Genomic DNA, 27,973 nt, shown 5'->3' on the forward strand with positions numbered 1-27,973 from the left:
TGTTGACCTGTTGAAAGTCAACAGTCACGTTAGGGGGCTTATGTAATAGCCTACGAGTGCTGGTGAGTATTGTATGCCCATATTTTTAAAGCGCCAATCATTTACAAGGCAAAACATGATTGCTGCTTTAAAAATATGGGCATACTCAGTAGAGATGAGCGGGTTCGGTTTCTTTGAATCCGAACCCGCACGAACTTCACTTTTTTTTTCACGGGTCCGAGCGACTCGGATCTTCCCGCCTTGCTCGGTTAACCCGAGCGCGCCCGAACGTCATCATGACGCTGTCGGATTCTCGCGAGACTCGGATTCTATATAAGGAGCCGCGCGTCGCCGCCATTTTCACACGTGCATTGAGATTGATAGGGAGAGGACGTGGCTGGCGTCCTCTCCATTAGAATAGATTAGAAGAGAGAGAGAGAGAGAGAGATTGTGCAGACAGAGTTTACCACAGTGACCAGTGCAGTTGTTGTTAAGTTAACTTTTATTTAATATATCCGTTCTCTGCTATATCCGTTCTCTGCCTGAAAAAAACGATACACAGCAGTCACACAGTGTGACTCAGTCTGTGTGCACTCAGCTCAGCCCAGTGTGCTGCACATCAATGTATAAAAGCTTATAATAATTGTGGGGGAGACTGGGGAGCACTGCAGGTTGTTATAGCAGGAGCCAGGAGTACATAATATTATATTAATTTAAAATTAAACAGTGCACACTTTTGCTGCAGGAGTGCCACTGCCAGTGTGACTAGTGGTGACCAGTGCCTGACCACCAGTATAGTAGTATATTGTTGTATACTATCTCTTTATCAACCAGTCTATATTAGCAGCAGACACAGTACAGTGCGGTAGTTCACGGCTGTGGCTACCTCTGTGTCGGCAGTCGGCACTCGGCAGGCAGTCCGTCCATCCATAATTGTATAATTATATACCACCTAACCGTGGTATTTTTTTTTCTTTCTTTATACCGTCGTCATAGTCATACTAGTTGTTACGAGTATACTACTATCTCTTTATCAACCAGTGTACAGTGCGGTAGTTCACGGCTGTGGCTACCTCTGTGTCGGCAGTCGGCAGGCAGTCCGTCCATCCATAATTGTATTATTATAATATATACCACCTAACCGTGGTTTTTTTTTCATTCTTTATACCGTCATAGTGTCATACTAGTTGTTACGAGTATACTACTATCTCTTTATCAACCAGTGTACAGTGCGGTAGTTCACGGCTGTGGCTACCTCTGTGTCGGCAGTCGGCAGGCAGTCCGTCCATCCATAATTGTATTATAATATATACCACCTAACCGTGTTTTTTTTTTCATTCTTTATACCGTCATAGTGTCATACTAGTTGTTACGAGTATACTACTATCTCTTTATCAACCAGTGTACAGTGCGGTAGTTCACGGCTGTGGCTACCTCTGTGTCGGCAGTCGGCAGGCAGTCCGTCCATCCATAATTGTATTATAATATATACCACCTAACCGTGGTTTTTTTTTCATTCTTTATACCGTCATAGTCAGTCATACTAGTTGTTACGAGTATACTACTATCTCTTTATCAACCAGTGTACAGTGCGGTAGTTCACGGCTGTGGCTACCTCTGTGTCGGCACTCGGCAGGCAGTCCGTCCATCCATAATTGTATTATAATATATACCACCTAACCGTGGTTTTTTTTTCATTCTTTATACCGTCATAGTGTCATACTAGTTGTTACGAGTATACTACTATCTCTTTATCAACCAGTGTACAGTGCGGTAGTTCACGGCTGTGGCTACCTCTGTGTCGGCAGTCGGCAGGCAGTCCGTCCATCCATAATTGTATTATAATATATACCACCTAACCGTGGTTTTTTTTTCATTCTTTATACCGTCATAGTGTCATACTAGTTGTTACGAGTATACTACTATCTCTTTATCAACCAGTGTACAGTGCGGTAGTTCACGGCTGTGGCTACCTCTGTGTCGGCAGTCGGCAGGCAGTCCGTCCATCCATAATTGTATTATAATATATACCACCTAACCGTGGTTTTTTTTTCATTCTTTATACCGTCATAGTCAGTCATACTAGTTGTTACGAGTATACTACTATCTCTTTATCAACCAGTGTACAGTGCGGTAGTTCACGGCTGTGGCTACCTCTGTGTCGGAACTCGGCAGGCAGTCCGTCCATCCATAATTGTATTACAATATATACCACCTAACCGTGGTTTTTTTTTCATTCTTTATACCGTCATAGTCAGTCATACTAGTTGTTACGAGTATACTACTATCTCTTTATCAACCAGTGTACAGTGCGGTAGTTCACGGCTGTGGCTACCTCTGTGTCGGCACTCGGCAGGCAGTCCGTCCATCCATAATTGTATTACAATATATACCACCTAACCGTGGTTTTTTTATACCACCTAACCGTGGCAGTCCGTCCATAATTGTATACTAGTATCCAATCCATCCATCTCCATTGTTTACCTGAGGTGCCTTTTAGTTCTGCCTATAAAATATGGAGAACAAAAAAGTTGAGGTTCCAAAATTAGGGAAAGATCAAGATCCACTTCCACCTCGTGCTGAAGCTGCTGCCACTAGTCATGGCCGAGACGATGAAATGCCAGCAACGTCGTCTGCCAAGGCCGATGCCCAATGTCATAGTACAGAGCATGTCAAATCCAAAACACCAAATATCAGAAAAAAAAGGACTCCAAAACCTAAAATAAAATTGTCGGAGGAGAAGCGTAAACTTGCCAATATGCCATTTACCACACGGAGTGGCAAGGAACGGCTGAGGCCCTGGCCTATGTTCATGGCTAGTGGTTCAGCTTCACATGAGGATGGAAGCACTCAGCCTCTCGCTAGAAAACTGAAAAGACTCAAGCTGGCAAAAGCACCGCAAAGAACTGTGCGTTCTTTGAAATCCCAAATCCACAAGGAGAGTCCAATTGTGTCGGTTGCGATGCCTGACCTTCCCAACACTGGACGTGAAGAGCATGCGCCTTCCACTATTTGCATGCCCCCTGCAAGTGCTGGAAGGAGCACCCGCAGTCCAGTTCCTGATAGTCAGATTGAAGATGTCAGTGTTGAAGTACACCAGGATGAGGAGGATATGGGTGTTGCTGGCGCTGGGGAGGAAATTGACCAGAAGGATTCTGATGGTGAGGTGGTTTGTTTAAGTCAGGCACCCGGGGAGACACCTGTTGTCCGTGGGAGGAATATGGCCGTTGACATGCCAGGTGAAAATACCAAAAAAATCAGCTCTTCGGTGTGGAGGTATTTCACCAGAAATGCGGACAACAGGTGTCAAGCCGTGTGTTCCCTTTGTCAAGCTGTAATAAGTAGGGGTAAGGACGTTAACCACCTCGGAACATCCTCCCTTATACGTCACCTGCAGCGCATTCATAATAAGTCAGTGACAAGTTCAAAAACTTTGGGTGACAGCGGAAGCAGTCCACTGACCAGTAAATCCCTTCCTCTTGTAACCAAGCTCACGCAAACCACCCCACCAACTCCCTCAGTGTCAATTTCCTCCTTCCCCAGGAATGCCAATAGTCCTGCAGGCCATGTCACTGGCAAGTCTGACGAGTCCTCTCCTGCCTGGGATTCCTCCGATGCATCCTTGCGTGTAACGCCTACTGCTGCTGGCGCTGCTGTTGTTGCCGCTGGGAGTCGATGGTCATCCCAGAGGGGAAGTCGTAAGCCCACTTGTACTACTTCCAGTAAGCAATTGACTGTTCAACAGTCCTTTGCGAGGAAGATGAAATATCACAGCAGTCATCCTACTGCAAAGCGGATAACTGAGTCCTTGACAACTATGTTGGTGTTAGACGTGCGTCCGGTATCCGCCGTTAGTTCACAGGGAACTAGACAATTTATTGAGGCAGTGTGCCCCCGTTACCAAATACCATCTAGGTTCCACTTCTCTAGGCAGGCGATACCGAGAATGTACACGGACGTCAGAAAAAGACTCACCAGTCTCCTAAAAAATGCAGTTGTACCCAATGTCCACTTAACCACGGACATGTGGACAAGTGGAGCAGGGCAGGGTCAGGACTATATGACTGTGACAGCCCACTGGGTAGATGTATGGACTCCCGCCGCAAGAACAGCAGCGGCGGCACCAGTAGCAGCATCTCGCAAACGCCAACTCTTTCCTAGGCAGGCTACGCTTTGTATCACCGCTTTCCAGAATACGCACACAGCTGAAAACCTCTTACGGCAACTGAGGAAGATCATTGCGGAATGGCTTACCCCAATTGGACTCTCCTGTGGATTTGTGGCATCGGACAACGCCAGCAATATTGTGTGTGCATTAAATATGGGCAAATTCCAGCACGTCCCATGTTTTGCACATACCTTGAATTTGGTGGTGCAGAATTTTTTAAAAAACGACAGGGGCGTGCAAGAGATGCTGTCGGTGGCCAGAAAAATTGCGGGACACTTTCGGCGTACAGGCACCACGTACAGAAGACTGGAGCACCACCAAAAACTACTGAACCTGCCCTGCCATCATCTGAAGCAAGAAGTGGTAACGAGGTGGAATTCAACCCTCTATATGCTTCAGAGGTTGGAGGAGCAGCAAAAGGCCATTCAAGCCTATACAATTGAGCACGATATAGGAGATGGAATGCACCTGTCTCAAGTGCAGTGGAGAATGATTTCAACGTTGTGCAAGGTTCTGATGCCCTTTGAACTTGCCACACGTGAAGTCAGTTCAGACACTGCCAGCCTGAGTCAGGTCATTCCCCTCATCAGGCTTTTGCAGAAGAAGCTGGAGGCATTGAAGAAGGAGCTAACACGGAGCGATTCCGCTAGGCATGTGGGACTTGTGGATGCAGCCCTTAATTCGCTTAACAAGGATTCACGGGTGGTCAATCTGTTGAAATCAGAGCACTACATTTTGGCCACCGTGCTCGATCCTAGATTTAAAGCCTACCTTGGATCTCTCTTTCCGGCAGACACAGGTCTGCTGGGGTTGAAAGACCTGCTGGTGACAAAATTGTCAAGTCAAGCGGAACGCGACCTGTCAACATCTCCTCCTTCACATTCTCCCGCAACTGGGGGTGCGAGGAAAAGGCTCAGAATTCCGAGCCCACCCGCTGGCGGTGATGCAGGGCAGTCTGGAGCGACTGCTGATGCTGACATCTGGTCCGGACTGAAGGACCTGACAACGATTACGGACATGTCGTCTACTGTCACTGCATATGATTCTCTCAACATTGATAGAATGGTGGAGGATTATATGAGTGACCGCATCCAAGTAGGCACGTCACACAGTCCGTACTTATACTGGCAGGAAAAAGAGGCAATTTGGAGGCCCTTGCACAAACTGGCTTTATTCTACCTAAGTTGCCCTCCCACAAGTGTGTACTCCGAAAGAGTGTTTAGTGCCGCCGCTCACCTTGTCAGCAATCGGCGTACGAGGTTACATCCAGAAAATGTGGAGAAGATGATGTTCATTAAAATGAATTATAATCAATTCCTCCGCGGAGACATTGACCAGCAGCAATTGCCTCCACAAAGTACACAGGGAGCTGAGATGGTGGATTCCAGTGGGGACGAATTGATAATCTGTGAGGAGGGGGATGTACACGGTGATATATCGGAGGGTGAAGATGAGGTGGACATCTTGCCTCTGTAGAGCCAGTTTGTGCAAGGAGAGATTAATTGCTTCTTTTTTGGGGGGGGTCCAAACCAACCCGTCATATCAGTCACAGTCGTGTGGCAGACCCTGTCACTGAAATGATGGGTTGGTTAAAGTGTGCATGTCCTGTTTTGTTTATACAACATAAGGGTGGGTGGGAGGGCCCAAGGATAATTCCATCTTGCACCTCTTTTTTCTTTTCTTTTTCTTTGCATCATGTGCTGATTGGGGAGGGTTTTTTGGAAGGGACATCCTGCGTGACACTGCAGTGCCACTCCTAGATGGGCCCGGTGTTTGTGTCGGCCACTAGGGTCGCTAATCTTACTCACACAGCTACCTCATTGCGCCTCTTTTTTTCTTTGCGTCATGTGCTGTTTGGGGAGGGTTTTTTGGAAGGGACATCCTGCGTGACACTGCAGTGCCACTCCTAGATGTGCCCGGTGTTTGTGTCGGCCACTAGGGTCGCTAATCTTACTCACACAGTCAGCTACCTCATTGCGCCTCTTTTTTTCTTTGCGTCATGTGCTGTTTGGGGAGGGTTTTTTGGAAGGGCCATCCTGCGTGACACTGCAGTGCCACTCCTAGTTGGGCCCGGTGTTTGTGTCGGCCACTAGGGTCGCTAATCTTACTCACACAGCTACCTCATTGCGCCTCTTTTTTTCTTTGCGTCATGTGCTGTTTGGGGAGGGTTTTTTGGAAGGGACATCCTGCGTGACACTGCAGTGCCACTCCTAGATGGGCCCGGTGTTTGTGTCGGCCACTAGGGTCGCTTATCTTACTCACACAGCGACCTCGGTGCAAATTTTAGGACTAAAAATAATATTGTGAGGTGTGAGGTATTCAGAATAGACTGAAAATGAGTGTAAATTATGGTTTTTGAGGTTAATAATACTTTGGGATCAAAATGACCCCCAAATTCTATGATTTAAGCTGTTTTTTAGTGTTTTTGGAAAAAAACACCCGAATCCAAAACACACCCGAATCCGACAAAAATAATTCGGTGAGGTTTTGCCAAAACGCGTTCGAACCCAAAACACGGCCGCGGAACCGAACCCAAAACCAAAACACAAAACCCGAAAAATTTCAGGCGCTCATCTCTAATACTCAGTGGAATTCCTGCATCACCTACATCTCACAGGCTATTACGTAAGCCTCCATGCGTCTGGTGTCAACATTCTCAATGTCAACAAAGTGATTGTATTAAAGGCCTTTTTTACATTTTATTTTGAATACTGGTATAAGCAAAGTAAATAAAGCCAAGTGTGGCACATGCCTAGCATACAGTAAAAATGGTTTTGTGTCACTGGTGAAGACATGCATGCATCTTGAGACAATTGTAATTTTGCATATGCCTGCAGTTGCAGTTTTTTTGTTTTTTTTTGTACTGTAAATGCATTCTGAGGTACAATTAGTCAGTGCTATTTTTGTAGGAAAATAGGTTCATTAACTGGTGGCGGTTTAGAGGTGGTGGAGCTACCAAAGGTGCAGGGCATCCCTTGCTGGGATATACATTTTAAAGGGACAGTGCATGCCTAAGGCACTCAATTCAAATAAGAGAGTGGTCTCACAAGGAAGGAGCTTATTATGCCCCACACAGTGAAGCCCCTGACACCAAATAATACACCCACAGAAATGCCCCTGACACCATATTATGCCCCCACAGTAATGTCCCTGACAATATATTATGCACACACACTCATTAATAAACCTCTTATGCCACAGTACCTGGTCATTGTCAGGGGTCCCTTCCCCAGCTGCTGATACCGCCGGGAATTCAAGGGTCCAAAACTGCGCCGCCGACTCCTCCTCGGTGCCCCCCATTGTGTAGCACATTCCTGATATGATCACGATGCAACAGAACAGAGCAGCAGGGATGGGAAGAGGAGTGCAGGAAGCAGTAGCTAGTAGTGGTCACGGCAGGCGTCCAGTGTGGTAAAAAGGCACGGATCCCTGGCATCCCGCCGCTGTGGGCAGGCTGCAGAAGGTTCCGGAATGCCGTTTCTTGTGATGTCATTTTACAAAAAACTTTAGAAACAGCGTTCCAAACCGCTCCTACTCAAAAGTAGACATGATTACTAGAGATGTGCACCGGAAATTTTTCGGGTTTTGTGTTTTGGTTTTGGGTTCGGTTCCGTGGCCGTGTTTTCGGTTCGAACGCGTTTTGGCAAAACCTCACCGAATTTTTTTTGTCGGATTCGGGTGTGTTTTAGATTCGGGTGTTTTTTTCAAAAAACCCTAAAAAACAGCTTAAATCATAGAATTTGGGGGTCATTTTGATCCCAAAGTATTATTAACCTCAATAACCATAATTTCCACTCATTTTCAGTCTATTCTGAACACCTCACACCTCACAATATTATTCTTAGTCCTAAAATTTGCACCGAGGTAGCTGTGTGACTAAGATAAGTGACCCTAGTGGCCGACACAAACACCTGGCCCATCTAGGAGTGGCACTGCAGTGTCACGCAGGATGGCCCTTCCAAAAAACACTCCCCAAACAGCACATGACGCAAAAAAGAAAAAAAAGATGCGCAATGAGGTAGCTGTGTGACTAAGATAAGCGACCCTAGTGGCCGACACAAACACCTGGCCCATCTAGGAGTGGCACTGCAGTGTCACGCAGGATGGCCCTTCCAAAAAACACTCCCCAAACAGCACATGACGCAAAGAAAAATGAATGAAAAAAGAGGTGCAAGATGGAATTGTCCTTGGGCCCTCCCACCCACCCTTATGTTGTATAAACAGGACATGCACACTTTAACCAACCCCTCATTTCAGTGACAGGGTCTGCCACACGACTGTGACTGAAATGACGGGTTGGTTTGGACCCCCACCAAAAAAGAAGCAATTAATCTCTCCTTGCACAAACTGGCTCTACAGAGGCAAGATGTCCACCTCATCATCATCCTCCGATTCATCACCGTGTACATCCCCCTCCTCACAGATTATCAATTCGTCCCCACTGGAATCCACCATCACAGCTTCCTGTGTACTTTGTGGAGGCAATTGCTGCTGGTGAATGACTCCACGGAGGAATTGATTATAATTCATTTTAATGAACATCATCTTCTCCACATTTTCTGGAAGTAACCTCGTACGCCGATTGCTGACAAGGTGAGCGGCGGCACTAAACACTCTTTCGGAGTACACACTTGTGGGAGGGCAACTTAGGTAGAATAAAGCCAGTTTGTGCAAGGGCCTCCAAATTGCCTCTTTTTCCTGCCAGTATACGTGCGGACTGTCTGACGTGCCTACTTGGATGCGGTCACTCATATAATCCTCCACCATTCTTTCAATGGTGAGAGAATCATATGCAGTGACAGTAGACGACATGTCCGTAATCGTTGGCAGGTCCTTCAGTCCGGACCAGATGTCAGCATCAGCAGTCGCTCCAGACTGCCCTGCATCACCGCCAGCGGGTGGGCTCGGAATTCTGAGCCTTTTCCTCGCACCCCCAGTTGCGGGAGAATGTGAAGGAGGAGATGTTGACAGGTCGCGTTCCGCTTGACTTGACAATTTTCTCACCAGCAGTTCTTTGAACCCCTGCAGACTTGTGTCTGCCGGAAAGAGAGATACAACGTAGGTTTTAAATCTAGGATCGAGCACGGTGGCCAAAATGTAGTGCTCTGATTTCAACAGATTGACCACCCGTGAATCCTTGTTAAGCGAATTAAGGGCTCCATCCACAAGTCCCACATGCCTAGCGGAATCGCTCTTTGTTAGCTACTCCTTCAATGTCTCCAGCTTCTTCTGCAAAAGCCTGATGAGGGGAATGACCTGACTCAGGCTGGCAGTGTCTGAACTGACTTCACGTGTGGCAAGTTCAAAAGGTTGCAGAACCTTGCACAACGTTGAAATCATTCTCCACTGCGCTTGAGACAGGTGCATTCCACCTCCTATATCGTGGTCAGTTGTATAGGCTTGAATGGCCTTTTGCTGCTCCTCCATCCTCTGAAGCATATAGAGGGTTGAATTCCACCTCGTTACCACTTCTTGCTTCAGATGATGGCAGGGCAGGTTCAGGCGTTTTTGGTGTTGCTCCAGTCTTCTGTACGTGGTGCCTGTACGCCGAAAGTGTCCCGCAATTCTTCTGGCCACCGACAGCATCTCTTGCACGCCCCTGTCGTTTTTTAAATAATTCTGCACCACCAAATTCAAGGTATGTGCAAAACATGGGACGTGCTGGAATTTGCCCAGATTTAATGCACACACAATATTGCTGGCGTTGTCCGATGCCACAAATCCACAGGAGAGTCCAATTGGGGTAAGCCATTCTGCGATGATCTTCCTCAGTTGCCGTAAGAGGTTTTCAGCTGTGTGCGTATTCTGGAAAGCGGTGATACAAAGCGTAGCCTGCCTAGGAAAGAGTTGGCGTTTGCGAGATGCTGCTACTGGTGCCGCCGCTGCTGTTCTTGCGGCGGGAGTCAATACATCTACCCAGTGGGCTGTCACAGTCATATAGTCCTGAGTCTGCCCTGCTCCACTTGTCCACATGTCCGTGGTTAAGTAGACATTGGGTACAACTGCATTTTTTAGGACACTGGTGAGTCTTTTTCTGAGGTCTGTGTACATTTTCGGTATCGCCTGCCTAGAGAAATGGAACCTAGATGGTATTTGGTACCGGGGACACAGTACCTCAAACAAATCTATAGTTGGCTCTGCAGTAATGATGGATACCGGAACCACGTTTCTCACCGCCCAGGATGCCAAGGCCTCAGTTATCCGCTTTGCAGCAGGATGACTGCTGTGATATTTCATCTTCCTCGCAAAGGACTGTTGGACAGTCAATTGCTTGGTGGAAGTAGTAAAAGTGGTCTTACGACTTCCCCTCTGGGATGACCATCGACTCCCAGCAGCAACAACAGCAGCGCCAGCAGCAGTAGGCGTTACACTCAAGGATGCATCGGAGGAATCCCAGGCAGGAGAGGACTCGTCAGAATTGCCAGTCACATGGCCTTCAGGACTATTGGCATTCCTGGGGAAGGAGGAAATTGACACTGAGGGAGTTGGTGGGGTGGTTTGCGTGAGCTTGGTTACAAGAGGAAGGGATTTACTGGTCAGTGGACTGCTTCCGCTGTCGCCCAAAGTTTTTGAACTTGTCACTGACTTATGATGAATGCGCTGCAGGTGACGTATAAGGGAGGATGTTCCGAGGTGGTTAACATCCTTACCCCTACTTATTACAGCTTGACAAAGGCAACACACGGCTTGACACCTGTTGTCCGCATTTCTGTTGAAATACTTCCACACCGAAGAGCTGATTTTTTTGGTATTTTCACCAGGCATGTCAATGGCCATATTCCTCCCACGGACAACAGGTGTCTCCCCGGGTGCCTGACTTAAACAAACCACCTCACCATCAGAATCCTCCTTGTCAATTTCCTCCCCAGCGCCAGCAACACCCATATCCTCCTCATCCTGGTGTACTTCAACACTGACATCTTCAATCTGACTATCAGGAACTTGACTGCGGGTGCTCCTTCCAGCACTTGCAGGGGGCGTGCAAATGGTGGAAGGCGCATGCTCTTCACGTCCAGTGTTGGGAAGGTCAGGCATCGCAACCGACACAATTGGACTCTCCTTGTGGATTTGTGATTTCGAAGAACGCACAGTTCTTTGCTGTGCTTTTGCCAGCTTAAGTCTTTTCATTTTTCTAGCGAGAGGCTGAGTGCTTCCATCCTCATGTGAAGCTGAACCACTAGCCATGAACATAGGCCAGGGCCTCAGCCGTTCCTTGCCACTCCGTTGGTAAATGGCATATTGGCAAGTTTACGCTTCTCCTCCGACGATTTTATTTTAGATTTTTGAGTCCTTTTTTTACTGATATTTTGTGTTTTGGATTTTACATGCTCTGTACTATGACATTGGGCATCGGCCTTGGCAGACGACGTTGATGGAATTTCATCGTCTCGGCCATGACTAGTGGCAGCAGCTTCAGCACGAGGTGGAAGTGGATCTTGATCTTTCCCTATTTTTGGAACCTCAACATTTTTGTTCTCCATATTTTAATAGGCACAACTAAAAGGCACCTCAGGTAAACAATGGAGATGGATGGATACTAGTATACTTATGGATGACGAGTGACTGACGACACAGAGGTAGCTACAGCCGTGGACTACCGTACTGCGTCTGCTAGTATAGAGATGATAATGATATAAAAATATATATATATCACTACTGCAGGTATATATAATATAATGACGGACCTGCTGGACACTGTCAGCAGACTCCTACTACTAGTATGAAGAAGATAGAAAAAAAAACCCCACCACAGGTAGGTATACAATTATGGACGAGCACTGACGACACAGAGGTAGCTACAGCCGTGGACTACCGTACTGCGTCTGCTAGTATAGAGATGATAATGATATAAAAAATATATATATATCACTACTGCAGGTATATATAATATAATGACGGACATGCTGGACACTGTCAGCAGACTCCTAAACTACTAGTATGAAGAAGATAGAAAAAAAAAGCCCACCACAGGTAGGTATACAATTATGGACGAGCACTGACGACACAGAGGTAGCTACAGCCGTGGACTACCGTACTGCGTCTGCTAGTATAGAGATGATAATGATATAAAAAATATATATATATCAGTACTGCAGGTATATATAATAAAATGACGGACCTGCTGGACACTGTCAGCAGACTCCTACTACTAGTATGAAGAAGATAGAAAAAAAAACCTCACCACAGGTAGGTATACAATTATGGACGAGCACTGATGACACAGAGGTAGCTACAGCCGTGGACTACCGTACTGCGTCTGCTAGTATAGAGATGATAATGATATAAAAAATATATATATATCACTACTGCAGGTATATATAATATAATGGCGGACCTGCTGGACACTGTCAGCAGACTCCTAAACTACTAGTATGAAGAAGATAGAAAAAAAACCCCCACCACAGGTAGGTATACAATTATGGATGAGCACTGACGACACAGAGGTAGCTACAGCCGTGGACTACCGTACTGCGTCTACTAGTATAGAGATAATAATGATATAAAAAATATATATATATCACTACTGCAGGTATATATAATATAATGATGGACCTGCTGGACACTGTCAGCAGACTCCTAAACTACTAGTATGAAGAAGATAGAAAAAAAAACCCCACCACAGGTAGGTATACAATTATGGACGAGCACTGACGACACAGAGGTAGCCACAGCCGTGGACTACCATACTGCGTCTGCTAATATAGAGATGATAAAGATGATAGAGATGAACAAAAAAAATATAACACTACTGCAGGTAAATATTTATATAATATAATGAATGACGGACCTGCTGGACACTGTCAGCAGAATGCGTTTATAGAATAAAAAAAAAAAAACACCACAGGAGTGTTTAACTTTTTCAGGCAGACAATATACTGGTGGTCACTGGTCAGTCACACTGGCAGCAAAAGTGTGCACTGTACTCCTGCTATAACTGCACCCCAGTCTCCCCCACAATTCAGCTGTGTGAGCAGTGAGCACTCAGCACAGTCAGATATACATAGATGATATTATCATGCAGCACACTGAGGCTGAGCACAGATATGGTATGTGACTGTGTATCGTTTTTTTTCAGGCAGAGAACGGATTATATTAAATAATAAATAAAACTGGTGGTGGTCACTAGTAACTATCAGCAAAACTCTGCACTCTGAGTACTCCTAATGCTTCCCAAAATTACTAAGTTAGTAGTAAATCAACTCAAGTGTCTCTATCTATTCTAACGGAGAGGACGCCAGCCACGTCCTCTCCCTATCAATCTCAATGCACGTGTGAAAATGGCGGCGACGCGCGGCTCCTTATAAAGAATCCGAGTCTCGTGATAGAATCCGAGCCTCGCGAGAATCCGACAGCGGGATGATGACGTTCGGGCGCGCTCGGGTTAACCGAGCAAGGCGGGAAGATCCGAGTCTGCCTCGGACCCGTGTAAAAAGGCTGAAGTTCGGGGGGGTTCGGATTCCGAGGAACCGAACCCGCTCATCTCTAATGATTACAGTGAACAAACAGCCCCAATAAACAGTATGTATCCAAAACATATGAAGTTCATATTTGTTCAAATAAATATTTGTGCAGACTTTAAAGTTGATGGGTTATGTGAACCAAACAGGATTAATCATGGTTTATAACAACCCTGGAAATTGGTTCAGAAGTCAAATAAAACAATTAGATTATTTAAAATGCTAATTATAGAATATATTCACTTCAGTGGGGTCATATGTTGATGTATAAAATGGAATATACTGTAAATGAAGAACAAATCTTGGGACAATGCCTTTAAGGCTTAGTCACACATTCACATTTTCCATACAGATATCATATGGTTTTTCCAGATGGTAACCTGATGAAAGTAAAACAAATGAAAGTCAATACTTATGAAGTATGTAGTATTTCTAATACAGATTCTCAGTGGATTCTTCCTGCAGAGAATTCATAAGAAATTGCACAAAAATCGCATGAAATATTCATAACATCTATAAGAAATCAGCAAGAAACACTCATTAAGTGTGAAAAAGTGCATCAGCGCTTTTTTTTTAATCAATTTTGAGTACATCTCTCATGCATGAAAATACTGCATCACAAACACAGGAAGGTAGTTTGTGTTTTCAGTCCAATTTCAGTCCAAGATATAATTTTGAAGATCTGCTGTAATGCCCCCAGACAGCAGAAATAATAAAATCACAGTTTTTTTTATCTGTATTTACCAGTGCTCCATGAGCCAAAAATTATAAGTTCTGTAGCACAAAAAAGGGTAAACGGGGCACGTGACTGTGAAAAAATCCAGTGAATTCTACCAGTAAAACATAAAAACCTTAAAATTCCTGAAGACATATATTAAAAAGCGTTCCTGTCTTTGACTTAGGTGTGGTCTTTAAGGAGTGCATCACCTACTCCCCCCTCAGGTAAGCAGCACCTGAAACCTCCCACTTCCAACATACATGTCCTGATAGGCCGCCTCACTCTGTCTGTCAGTATTGCTTTAAATTAAGTGACATACAAAAAGCCATCACCTTAAAATGGTCAGATCACTCATTCTTTGCAATGTGCATTTGTCAAACCTCCTTTATATAATTCTGTCTGAACCTGCTAATGTTTCTTCTTTAGTTTTCTTTTTACTTCTGTTTGCAATTCCTTAGCATCACAAACAAATCTTTGCTGTGCTTTTCTACTGCCGCTTATCTTTGTTTTGTTTTTTATATAGTGACAACAATTTACATAATACATTATGTTAAAATCGCTTCTGCATCTCTATATCTGAGTTCCCTTTTTCCCAGAACTATATATATACTGCATATATATATATATATATATATATATATATATATATATATAATTAGCTGTTCCCTTTTATCTTTCCCTATCATTGTCTTTCTTTATCTTTGCACTCTAGAGAAGAAGAATGGAGGCTCAGTATTCTTCGCATAAATGGAAAGGTGAGTGGGTAGATTCTTTGTGCTCTCTGCTTTGCAGATACACAGCAATAACTTTTGGATGAATGAAAGCATATTAACACAGGCATTCCATAAAAAAGATAGATGTCTAATGTAGATGAAAGTCAACCTGTTGTGCTATGCAAGGTGATAAACTAAAGAAATAAATTATTTCAAAAAAGTTTATTAACGTTTCAGAGTATAACTTAAATGAAACTTTGCTTTGTCACTAAATAATTTCAAATGGAAAAAGCGTAATGAATTGCTTTGTTTCCCCTTGCCATTGGCCAGCCCTTAGTTTTAGACCTTTTTTTTCTAAATTACTGTTCAATTTGCACCAAAAGTTTGGGTACTATATTGCGTGTACTTGAATATTACAGTATATTACTTTGCTTATTGCTGGCAGACTAGGGTGTCAGTGTCTATTTGTGCTATCTGCTACTTGTCTGTCGTGCATTCAGTTATTGACATGTGTTTGATTGCTCCAGGATCCTTATTGCCTGTACATACAGTAAGTATACAAAAATATAATAATATAAATTGAGGTTGACTTTACTTCAGGCAACATAAATAACTACACTTACTGTATTTACCTGTAGGAAGTTGAAAGTGAAAAAAATGAAAAAAAAAAACCCAAGTTTTGCTTGCATTTATTAAATAGAGGTTATGTAATAATCATACATATAATTCATCTGCTAGGCAGACCTGAAAATTGAAATTTATGGGGTTGCTTGTGGTGCTAATTTGATGGCATTTTTACTATTAAGCCTAACAGTAGAGACATATCATTGTTATAAAGTTGTATTTCCCTGTGATGTTTCTGTGTGCAGCTGATGTTTTAAAGGAAAGATCGAAAAACGTTTTCCAGAACTACTGACTTACTTTTTAGTATATGACCATTTATAGTACAGAATGCAAATGCTTGAATACATAAAATCACACTTTGCAATGTATTTTGAGATCATGAAACAGAACTGTCAATTAAATCTCTTTAGTAAGGATCCAGGTAACTGAACAAAATATTTTTGTTGTTGAAAGCTTAAATAAAGTAGGATAAGGTTAGGCTTCAGCAATACAAATACCCTAGTTTATATTACTATGATCTGTCACTTTCTGTGTATGTAATATTTATCACAGAGAGGTTATGCTGATTGGTTTTATGCCAATTTTATTATTTTAGCATTTATTTTGCTTCAGGATATTTGATTTTTATTTTAAACCAGAGTTACAGAAATTGTTTATAAGCACAGACTGATATGCTTTCATTTATTGTATGGATTTGTGAAACATTTAGGATCAGTTTAATTTTTAATGATTTAACCATGGAAATATCCCTGCTTATCAATACTGACCATATGCTTAGTAAAGGTTCCATGATTTTGCAAGCTGAATGTACAGTAACTCACAAAATGTTTATCTAAACACAGAGAGATAAAGTACTGTACTAGCCAATCAGCTTCTTCCTTACATTGCACAGGTTTGAAAAATACATTTAGAAGCTGATTGGTTGGGACTTTATCTCTCACAATTATCTCTCTCCACGTTTTGATAAATACCCCAATTAATGTGTAAATGTAAAAGTATACATTGCAGTGTATGAAATTCTGTGCTGACTGGCAGAGCTGTGTCAGTGGTCTGAAAGTAGCTATTTACTATATAAAAGTGTCTTGTTACTTTACATGTGTTAGTGAATATCTTAATTAATGTTGAATTATTATCATGATAACATATATAACATTCAAAGAGGAAATATGTCTATCATCAGCTTTGAAAAACTGTCCAATTGATTGACAGAAAAAACTGCATAGAAGAATCAGTACCTCAACCAAGGAATATTGTGAGGATTCCTTCTCTGTTTACATCAAAGTGCCAGCAAAGCTCTTTTTAAGATGTTTTTTTGCCTTCAGCTATTTGTGTGCTCTATCCCAGTCCACTCACTGTGTGATCGTGCAATGGAAACTGTTTACTGCATGAAAGCTCGTTAAGACATGTCCTGAATCAGCAAACCTTTTGGATAGGCCCAGACTGCGTGGTGGAATTCGGCTCTCCAGGTGTGTTTCACACCATATATGGTGATTTATGAGTACCCAACCATAACAAGTCCTGACAGGAATAAGGGCAAGGCAGCGAAAACAACCAGGAACAAGGTTTGTGTTTCTCAAGCATAAGTCTGCGATCCATGAGAACCTTACAACACATATAAATGAGTCAAATAAAGATGATAAACATTAAACTCTGCAGTAAATGTAATATTAAGGTGTGTGTAGGGGGGGGGGAATTTATCAAAGCTTGGAGAGAGATAAAACTGTGAGAGATAAAGTATCAACCAATCAGCTCCTGTAATTTTTTTTTTAAACACAGCCTGTAACATGTGAGGCCGAGGCTGATTAGCTAGTACTTTAGCTATCATAATTTTATTTCTACTAGCACAACTGCTCGAATCCTGTCATTCTACTTACTGTCCAACTTTTTGACATTTACTGTATTTTAGTTTACCTTTGAAGGATCTACTATATAACTGTTATACAGCACTGTTCTCCAGCTATTAAGGAGACTTTATTAGCTTTATTAGCTTGCCTTTTTTCTTCAGAAATACTTCCACAAGCTTATGAATCTTATGCATCATATCTATAAGTAGCATCAGTCTGCCAGATCCCCCCACCCATTCATATAATCTAAAATACTGAGTACACATGAGGAGTTTCTCATTTACAGTATGTATGCTGTGCACCTATAAGCAATTTAGGAAGCAGTTTTACCCCATTCCTGCTCCTCCCTGGCTGCAAGTGGAAATGAGCAAGAGACACAGTGCAAAGCCAATCTGGCAGCACCTTGCTTGTAACTGAATCTGCCACTTAGATGTTACAAGGGAGTAACTTTTATAGAGCACTTCAAAACTAGTTTTAAGCCATTCTGCACCCACTTATGCAATTAACATGATTGAATATTTTATTTGTTAGACTTTTTTTTCTGTGTATTCAATGATTTCATATATAGTGTCAACCATGAAAGTGATGACTTTAACACATCTGTAAAATATATATAAATTTGTGTGAAGGTAAGTAGACATTACATAAATATATTATACATTGATCATGCAGCTGTATAAACCAGCAAAGGGCCAATTTTTCTTACATAACTATTATGAAGGTGTTATTGACAAGGCACATCACATGTTTGTAAATGCAATCACATGATCAATTAATCTAAAGTTGCCAAGGACTAATTGATCCATCAAGCAAAAAAATGGTGTATAAATCAAAGTAATTAAGATAGCATACGGTTTAAATATAAAATATGAACACCTAAAACAAAAGTTACAGTTGATTATATGTCAGGCTTCTTTTCCTCAAGGCCACAGAGTAACTCATCAGTTCAGCAGTCCTTACCATAGGGAATACATTCTAGAACTTTGTAAATAGAAACAGTAGCCATGACTGCATGTACTGTATAATAATTAGAATTCATGAGTTGACACTGCGGGGTAAATTTACTAAGGTTGGAGTTTTTTAGAACTGGTGATGTTGGTCATAGCAACCAATCAGATTCTACTTAACATTTATCTAGCTTCTTCTAGAGGATAATAGATAGAATCTGATTTATTGCTATGGCCAACATCACCAGTTCTAAAAAAAACCCTCCCACCTTAGTTAATTTACCCCTGCAACTTTTCTTACCCTACTTAACATTACAGTAATGTGAAATTGTGCTGCATGATAATGTTTCCTAGTTCTAAGGCCACAGGATTACCAACATCAGGTCACCGGTATAAAGAACAATCCACATGTCCTGCTGTCCTTCATTCCACCGGAGTCTGTCTCGTACATAATCAGATTTCAGTGGGGTGAAGCACAGTAGGTATGTAGCAGTGTCAGCACAACCTACAAGGGAGGCTGGGCCAAGACTTTTGTGTAGTAAAGTATCCATTCCATCAAAACATGTATCTGGAGAAAGTGCACAAGAAAACTAAACACAGTATATAAACATTTAGATACACAAAATGCTATTGTTTATATGTGACTATTCACCATTGATTGACACAGCATTAAACTTGTTGCTATTATCTGTACAGTTTATGACTGAGTATCGGTATTATTTAATGTAATGCTTATATAAGAAAAGCATAATTTGTATTTCTGTATTAAGTGGAATGGAGAGTGCAATATGTCAAATAAAGAAATAAATTAATTTCCTTTATATATGTGTGTATTCCTTTTCCATCAGCTCTGACCAATTTGGGAACAGGTGTCATGTTTGGTGAAACTGTTGTAATTGTGATTAGTCTCCAGACAGAGTCCTTAACCAGCCCACAAGGTATTTCACATTAGAGTGACATCAGGCTCAGATTTTTAGAAAAAAACAATATGGAACTGTGTTTCTTCCTGGGGGGAGGGGGTATTTTTTTTTATAACATAAGCCTGCCAACATATTGTGATACAGTATTTATTCTGATTTAATACTGTACATATGGAATGTGATATAGGATGGTGCCGTGAACGTCTGTTGCCATGTTGCTGATGAATTGCTTTAGCAAGCAAATAAAGTGATTTAAATCTGATTCTACATTCTATGCTCCACAGACATGTTAACTAAAAACAAGAGCTGCAAAATCCTAAAGAATTTATACAAGTGGTTCCCAACCTCAACCCTTGAGCTTAGCCAACAGGTCATGTTTTGAGAATTTCTGTCGGTGGAAGGCAGCAGATGGAATACTTACTGATCCACAGAACATGAAACATGGCCTTTTACAATACCAGTTAAGGCACTGTAAAAGTAAGGTTGCATGAATTTTATGTTCTGCTTACAAACCACAGTTACAGTATCTTAGCTTTGCTAGGACCGATCCCCAGGTTTGCCCTGCTCACATTCTCTCAGCTGTCTAAATTTTTAAGCCTCAGCTGAGATCCAGCTCAGAACATGTTGCTTTTCAATTCTGCAGATGGATGTTCCATTCAGCGCAGACCAAGGTCCCACATCTTTCTCTGCAATGCAAAGGAGTCTCTTGGTAGAGCCCTATTTATGGTATAAATTATGAGACAGAGGATACTGTGTATATGACCGGTCACTATTGCGTGTGCGAGCCGTCTTTTGTTTGGAGTAGCTTAGTAGGTTGAAGGCTGACATATATTTGGGCTTGTTCTATACTTTTAATGCACTCGTTGAGTAATGAAATGACACTCCAAACACACGATACCTATAAAAAAAATTCTCATTGCACAGTAACCGACTAAAAGAGAAAAATAAATATAAATGAAAAAAGACAAGTGTACATACATTCCCTATTCCTTAATTAGTCCAAGTGTTGCACAATCAGGACTGTTTACCAATTATAGCTGGGCCATGAGCATGGGCCCCCACCCCAAAAAGAAAATGAAGCCTTGGATGGTCATTGTAATGTGGGTGTCTTAATGGAAAGGGCACAAAAAAGCATGCTACCCTTACAAAAAAGTGCTGGGTCTCTTACCAAAGCCACTGGGCGGAGTATTAATAAGGTTGGAACCCTTAAAGTGGTAAATATGCAACTTTATAGCTCCCAAAATATTTCAGTGGGTTTCTGATGTCTGACCAATATACCAAGTGCTCCGAATAAAGAACAAGGCATGATCCCTTTAGCTTCTAATGCTAAAACGTATAATGACATAAGTTCAATATTTTGCAAGTAGCAGTAATATTATGAAGAAATCTTTATGATATTTATAGATGGCATAAGTGGTACAGGCTTTGCTAAATCCCACCTATGTTGAAGCACTATACGAATGCGAATATGGCCATCATTCATGGGCATAAGTCAGTAACCTGTCACCTGGTTAGCCTACTGGCAACGCAGCAGAGTATGCTAAGGAGAGGGTGGACATGGCAGCTGCTCACCGGACAGGTAAAGGATAGTAAATGCCAGTGGTATAGAAGTATTACTGCAAGATTCAGTGATACTTAATTTGTCCTACTGCTGACAATTAGGTTTGATCTTAAGTGCAGTCTCAAAAGAGCAAAATAATGAAAAGTATTCTTTTAAATTAAGAAGCAAGTAAAAATATACCCATCTGCACAACAGCAATGACCAAAGCCAAATGACTAAAGCAGAGCAAACAAGAATTCCCCTCCTTTGGTCAGCAAATCATAAAATGCTACCATTGAGAAAAAATATGAATTGTTTACCTTTGTAATTTGTAATCTTCATAAAAGTATATAATAAGGTGCTTATATTAGCCCATGGGTCTCATGGGTATAGATAAATTCCTTCATATCTCTTATTTGTACCTCAATCCTTTATGAACCTGTGTGAGTGCCACTTAATTTACCAGTTATATTCAAATAAACGGGTCAGGATGCAGACGGTCATGACGCCGATGGTCAAAATACAAATAGTGGCACTCCGACTGTCATAATCCTGACACATTTTGGTAAGAACTGTAATTAGCCTCTACCTAACCCACCCGTCCTGCAGCCTAACCCTGACCCTCCCCACCTGCAGCTTAACCATAACCCATCCTCACAGCCAAATCCAAATATTTACCAATGGAATGTGTCGGGATTCTGACAGTTGGGAAGCCGCTGCCAGTATTGTGACTGTTGGCATCCTGACTGTCGGAATGATGACTTTGTTCCATACAAACAGCTGCACTCAGTCCCACAGCAAATATTTCTAACCACCAACTCCATTTCACCAGCAATGTCTACATAGCCCGGGAAGGAGGGACACTATCTCCCTTCTCTATGCCATCATAAAATTGCCTAATGCTGCAGATGCCCAGCTATATCAAAATTTTGTTTATGATGATGATTTATACTTGATTATCAGGATCCTGGATATAAACATCCTGTTTGTCACTAAGGGCGGGATGTATTAACATACATCGCCGCCCCTCGCCGCGCAACGCAGTGATGTTGATCGCATATGTACTAACATATGCGATCAACATCGCAAAGCGGTGACGGAGGCCCCCCGTGATACCTGTGAGGTGGTGTGGAAGGGGTCTCTGTCACGGGTGTGGTTCATCAAATCGACAGTATCTAGGTTGACAATGTTTAGGTCGACCACTATAGGTCGACAGTCACTAGGTCGACATGGATGGAAGGTCGACAGGGTTTCTAGGTCGACATGTGCTAGGTCGACAGGTCTAAAGGTCGACATGAGGATTTTTTTTTTTGGTGTTGTTTTTTTCATAGAGTGACCGGGATCCCAAATTAGTGCACCGCGTCCCCTCGCATGGCTCGCTTCGCTCGCCATGCTTCGGGCATGGTGCCTTCGCTCCGCTACCGCTTCGCTCGGCACAGATTACCGTTCCAATCGTAGTCCATGTGGATCGTTAAGTATGAAAAAATTCAAAAAAAGAAAAAAATGTGAAAAACTCATGTCGACCTTTAGACCTGTCGACCTAGCACATGTCGACCTACTGTAGAAACCCTGTCGACCTTCCATCCATGTCGACCTAGTGACTGTCGACCTATAGTGGTCGACCTAAACATTGTCGACCTAGATACTGTCGATCTTCAGACCGGATCCCCTTTGTCACCTCCCAGGGGTCTCCACACTGCCCGCATGCCGGGAAGCAGCAGCAGGCTGTCCCCGACGCCTCCTCCTCCGCCCTGCAGTCGGAAGGACCTCCGGCTGCATTGCTAGGGGGAGGAGGAGATTACCTTCCGGGTCCAGGTTGCCTGGAGGAAGGTATGCTGGGGGGTCAGCATCTGTGTCGGGGGGCTGCGGAGGCGGCGATAAGAAGCCCATAGGTTTCTATGCGGTATCGCCATCCAAAGATGGCGATACCCTGGGCAGCGAAAACCTGGCGGCCGGGTCTTAGTACATTTGATAAAGCGGCAAAACCACCAAAACCGGGGGTTTTACCGCATTTTTCCCTTAGTACATCCCACCCTTTGCCATCAGACAAATTAGTTAGATGTATCTTCAACACAGCTATACATCATATTGCTGCAGATTGGAAGAAACTGGCCCCACTCTGCATGGTTACAGTGACCAACAAAATCTGGTACATATCATCTATGGAATATATAACCAGTCTTTTGCAATGCGAGGTTAAGACCTACCATGACACCTACAGTTGCTTCTCTGGCACTTTAATAACATTTCCGCCTGATAATATATAACAAGAATCGTTTAAGGGGAGATCGGAGCATCGATGGATAAGTTCTAATGTCTGATAAATAACCCTGCGATAGTAGGATTCAATGTTTCCTCACAATCGCTAGTTTTTTCTTTGTGATGCTGTGACTGGCACTCTAGGCCCTCATTCAGCGAATCAGTACATATTGTGTGCAGTTTGGGTGGGGCCAGTAAGAGGGCAGACCTGGCAATTCTGCAACAGAGAATAGAAAACCAACATGCTCAATCGGTCTGCCAAGTATGATTTGCCTCTAAGGGGTCTATTAACTGAGCCTTGGAGAGAGGTAAATTGGATGGAGATAAAGTATCAGCCAACCAGCTCCTGTCATTTCTCACACAGGGATAGATATAAGAAACAGCATTATGGGGGGAAAGATTGGTATCAGCACACGTTAGAGGCACTGATTCTGCTTCTCAACCATTTATTACTGCTGCTGTGTGTGCTCAGTGACAGGGGTACTATATCGGTGCTGCTAGCTACAAGATAGCATGATGATATGCAGGGCAATGTATGAACAGTCAGTAGCACTGACCATTCTGAAACCTGCAGCTATCGATTTTGTTAGCTGTAGATGTCATTGTAGATGTCATTGCCCATACACCACCACCGGAAATAGTGCTGTCCCTGGCTGCAGTGGCTGCTGGACTGCAGCTTGCGTGAGTAGCAACATCTCACGCATCTCCAGAGGAGCTGGCCGGGAGAGAGACACACAGGGCTGCCACCAGAAATTGTGGGGCCTGGGACTGACAATATAGGAAGGGCCCCAGTGCCAGGTACACATGTCCTCAAAGCTCCGGGACCCCTTTTCATAAAACACACAGTCACAGACAACAGAGACATACATACTTACCTGTGTAAAGAAATACTTACCTACAAATCCATCCTCTCTGCTCTCTCTGTCTCTCCCACGCCATCTGCTGCTGCCGGCCGCCTCCTGTCCCTAGCACCGCGGCTCCTCTTCACCCGACGCGGCGTATTGTCATGACGTCATGCTGCGTCACATTTGAATAAAATAAACTTTATTTAGCCGAACCGCAAGCTGCAGCTTGCTGTGATAGGCGGCGGGACACGAAGGGGCAAAAGCCGCGCCGCGGTCAGTGTCACCGGCGGCGGTCACCGCCGGGAATAGCCACTTTGTGTGCAGCTCGGGCCCTCCACTCTGTCAGAGTGGCTGGGCCCGGGACAACTGTACACAGGGCACCCCCCTGATGGCGGCCCTGGAGACACAGACCATCAGCACTAACCTAGGCCCAAATGTATTAAGCCTTAGAAAGTGATAAAGTAGAGACGAATAAAGGGGTCTACTTACTAAGCCTTGGATGGAGATAAAGTGAACAGAGATAAAGTACCATTCAACCAGCTCCTAACTGTCATTTTTAAAACCCAGTGAGCAAGTGGAAAAGTTGCCCATGGCAACCAGTCAGCATTGACATAATATTTAGAAATTGCATACTATAAAAGTATACAGAGCAGCTGATCGGTTGTCATGGGCCACTGGCTCACTTATTCACTTTTCTCATACGTCCTAGGGGATGTTGGGGTCCACTTCAGTACCATGGGGTATAGACGGTTCCGCAGGAGCCATGGGCACTTTAAGACTTTTCAAGGGTGTGAACTGGCTCCTCCCTCTATGCCCCTCCTCCAGACCTCAGTTTTAGAAATGTGCCCAGGCAGACTGGATCCACTCCAGAGGAGCTCTACTGAGTTTCTCTGAAAAGACTTATGTTAGGTTTTTTATTTTCAGGGAGAACTGCTGGCAACAGTCTCCCTGCTTCGTGGGACTGAGGGGGCAGAAGTAGGAACCAACTTCCTAAAGAGTTTCATGGCTCCGCTTCTGGCTGACAGGACACCATTAGCTCCTGAAGGGAACTGAACGCTAGCCGTGCCTAGATGCTCACTCCCACAGCACGCCGTCACCCCCCTCACAGAGCCAGAAGACAGGTGAGTGTTAGAAGACAGATCTTCAATCAAGAAAGTGACGGCTAAAGGTACCGCGCGGCTGGCGGGAGCACAGCACGCCATGTTGCCCACACATACACAGGCACTGCAGGGTGCAGGGCGCAGGGGGGGGGGGGCGTCCTGGGCAGCATGAAACCTATGGAAGCTGGCATAAATAAGGGGCATAAGTTGTTGAGGCACAGTCCTACCCCCGCCAGTATAAAAAATTGCCTCATAAAAGCTGAGGAGAAACACACCATTGAACAGTGGAGCTTCCTCCTCAGTCAGCCAGCACACTGCTCAGCGCCATTTTCTCTCTCTCCTCAGGCTTTAGAGACAACGCTGGTCCTCCTCCACTACTGAACAAGTATCAGGGTGCAAAACAGGGGGGGCCACAGTGAATTTGGTGCTATATAATTGTGTGATTAACATTATGAAAGCGCTACATGTCAGTGGGCATTTTGTGTTCACAGACATTGTGTTACTGGCGCTGGGTTGTGAACTGGCAAATCCTATCTGTGTCCCTCTGACAGATTTTACTGTGGGTCTGTCCCCTATAAGTCCCGGAGTGTCTGTGGTGTGGTTGTGCACGTGTGTGACATGTCTGTGGCAGGGAACTTTGTGGAGGCATGTTAGGGACACAGAGGTGTAATATGACACCAAGAGCCTGACTGGGTGAAAGGTTACATGATAGTGTGAATCATATCAGTAAGAGGTTGGACTGAATCTCATACAGAAAATGAAAATAATCTGTTGAAGATGTGATTTTTAATAGTTCTGCCTTTCATCCACAGGGACCTTTCTGGGTCACATACAAATTTGCACAAGTAGTACAAACTGATACCGACACGGACTCTGATTCCTGTGTCGACACTAGTGATTCCAGGGGAATAGGTCCTAAGTTAGCAAAAAAGCATTCAAAACATGTTTTAACTATAAAGGAGGTGTTAGAAGTTATGAAGCCCCCTCTTTTACCACAAGGAGAGGGTTTACTTTAGTAAAGAAGTAATGTAATTTTCCCTCCACCTCAGGCAGCTTACCTTTTTCCAAAAAAGGTGGGAGTCACTCCGTATTTTAGACAGGGCCCTGTCATAAAAGAGAAAAGGTGTTTCTCCCTGCGCCTGGAATGGCTTCACTTAAGGAGCCGACAGACCGCAAGTGAGTGAGGTGATCTATCGATGTGGCCAATGGAACACTACTCAGGCCTACCATTGTTTGTGAGTGGGTGAGCAGTGATATTGAAAAGTGGTCAGAAAACTTGTCATTAGACATTGACACAATAGATACTGCTAACGTTAGGTCATATCAAAGACGCTGCTGCGTACGTACTAGAGACCATGAAATATATTGGTTTCTTGGGATCAAGAACCGCTACCATGGCAGTATCTGCTCGGAGGGCGTTGTGGATTCGCCAGTGGAATGCTGATGCAGATTTCAAAAGAAATATGGAGGCTCTCCCGTGTAAAGGTGAGGCCTTGTTTGGTGATGGGCTGGATGCGTTAGTTTTGGCGGCTACTGCAGGTAAGTCGACATTCTTGCCTTATGCTCCTACACCGGAGAAAAAGACACATCACTCTCACATACAGTCCTTTCGTCCCAATAAATACAAAAAGGGCAAAGGTTCCCCCTTTTTTGCAGGTAGGGGAAGGGGAAAAGGAAAGAAATCCGCAGCATCTCCCGGATCGCAGGAGCAGAAGTCCACCCCTGCTTCTGACAAATCTGCAGCATAACGCTGGGGCTCCCTTGCGGGAGTCCGCTCGGGTGGGAGCACGTCTGAAACTTTTTAGCCAAATCTGGGTTCAATCTGGCCTGGACCAATGGGTCTTACAAATAATGTCCCATGGGTACAAACTAGAGTTTTAAGACGTCCCCCCATGCCGATTTTTCAAATCGGCGTTGCCAGCTTCTCTTCCGGGAAGAGAGGCAGTAACAATGGCAATTAAAAAATTATGTCAGGATCAGGTCATTGTCCTGGTACCCTTGGCACAGTAAGGAGAAGGTTTTTTATTCAAGCCTCTTCGTAGTTCCAAAGTCGGACGGCTCGGTAAGACCGATTTTAAACCTGAAAAATCTGAATCTCTACCTGAAAAGGTTCAAGTTCAAAATGGAATCCCTGAGGGTAGTTATTTCCAGTCTGGATGAGGGGGACTTCATGGTGTCAGTAGACATAAAAGATGCTTACTTGCATGTTCCCATTTATCCTCCTCACCAAGCTTATCTGAGATCTGCAGTACAGGATTACCATTACCAGTTTCAGACATTGCCATTCGGACTCTCTACGGCACCGAAGGTATTCACCAAGGTGATGGCGGAGATGATGGTCCTCCTTCGTTAAAAAGGAGTCAATATAATTCCTTATCTGGACGATCTCCTGATAAAAGCGAGATCCAGGGAACAGTTGGTGCAGAACATTGCACTCTCCCTGTCAATACTCCAACAACACGGTTGGATCATGAATTTTCCAAAGTCGCAGTTGGAACCGACGTCAAGATTGTCCTTTTTAGGGATGATTCTGGACACAGAAGCACGGAGAGTATTCCTTCCAGTGGAAAAGGCTCTGGAAATCCAGAAAATGGTCAAACAAATATTGAAACCAACAAGCGTGTCGATCTATCAATGCATTTGGTTGTTGGGGAAAATGGTAGCGGCCTACGAGGCTATGCAGTTTGGCCGATTTCATGCCAGAGTATTCCAGTGGGACCTCTTGGACAAGTGATCCGGATCCCACCTACACATGCACCGGAAAATAATCCTGTCCCACAAAGCGGAACCGTCTATACCCCATGGTACTGAAGTGGACCCCAGCATCCTCTACGGACTAGGAGAAAAGGATTTACCGG

General features: G+C 43.8%; 1 long non-coding RNA gene across 1 annotated transcript in view; it reads right to left on the reverse strand.

Annotated features, from left to right (window-relative positions):
• The window catches only part of LOC135051126 (uncharacterized), a 110,016-nt gene extending 93,005 nt beyond the window's left edge, over positions 1–17,011 (reverse strand). The window contains exon 1 of the long non-coding RNA XR_010242055.1: positions 16,896–17,011. This is a non-coding gene — a long non-coding RNA (uncharacterized LOC135051126). The remainder of the gene's footprint in view (positions 1–16,895) is intronic.
• Positions 17,012–27,973: the final 10,962 nt, after the last annotated feature.

The sequence above is a fragment of the Pseudophryne corroboree genome, chromosome 2, assembly GCF_028390025.1.
Source record: "Pseudophryne corroboree isolate aPseCor3 chromosome 2, aPseCor3.hap2, whole genome shotgun sequence".
NCBI lineage: Eukaryota > Metazoa > Chordata > Amphibia > Anura > Myobatrachidae > Pseudophryne > Pseudophryne corroboree.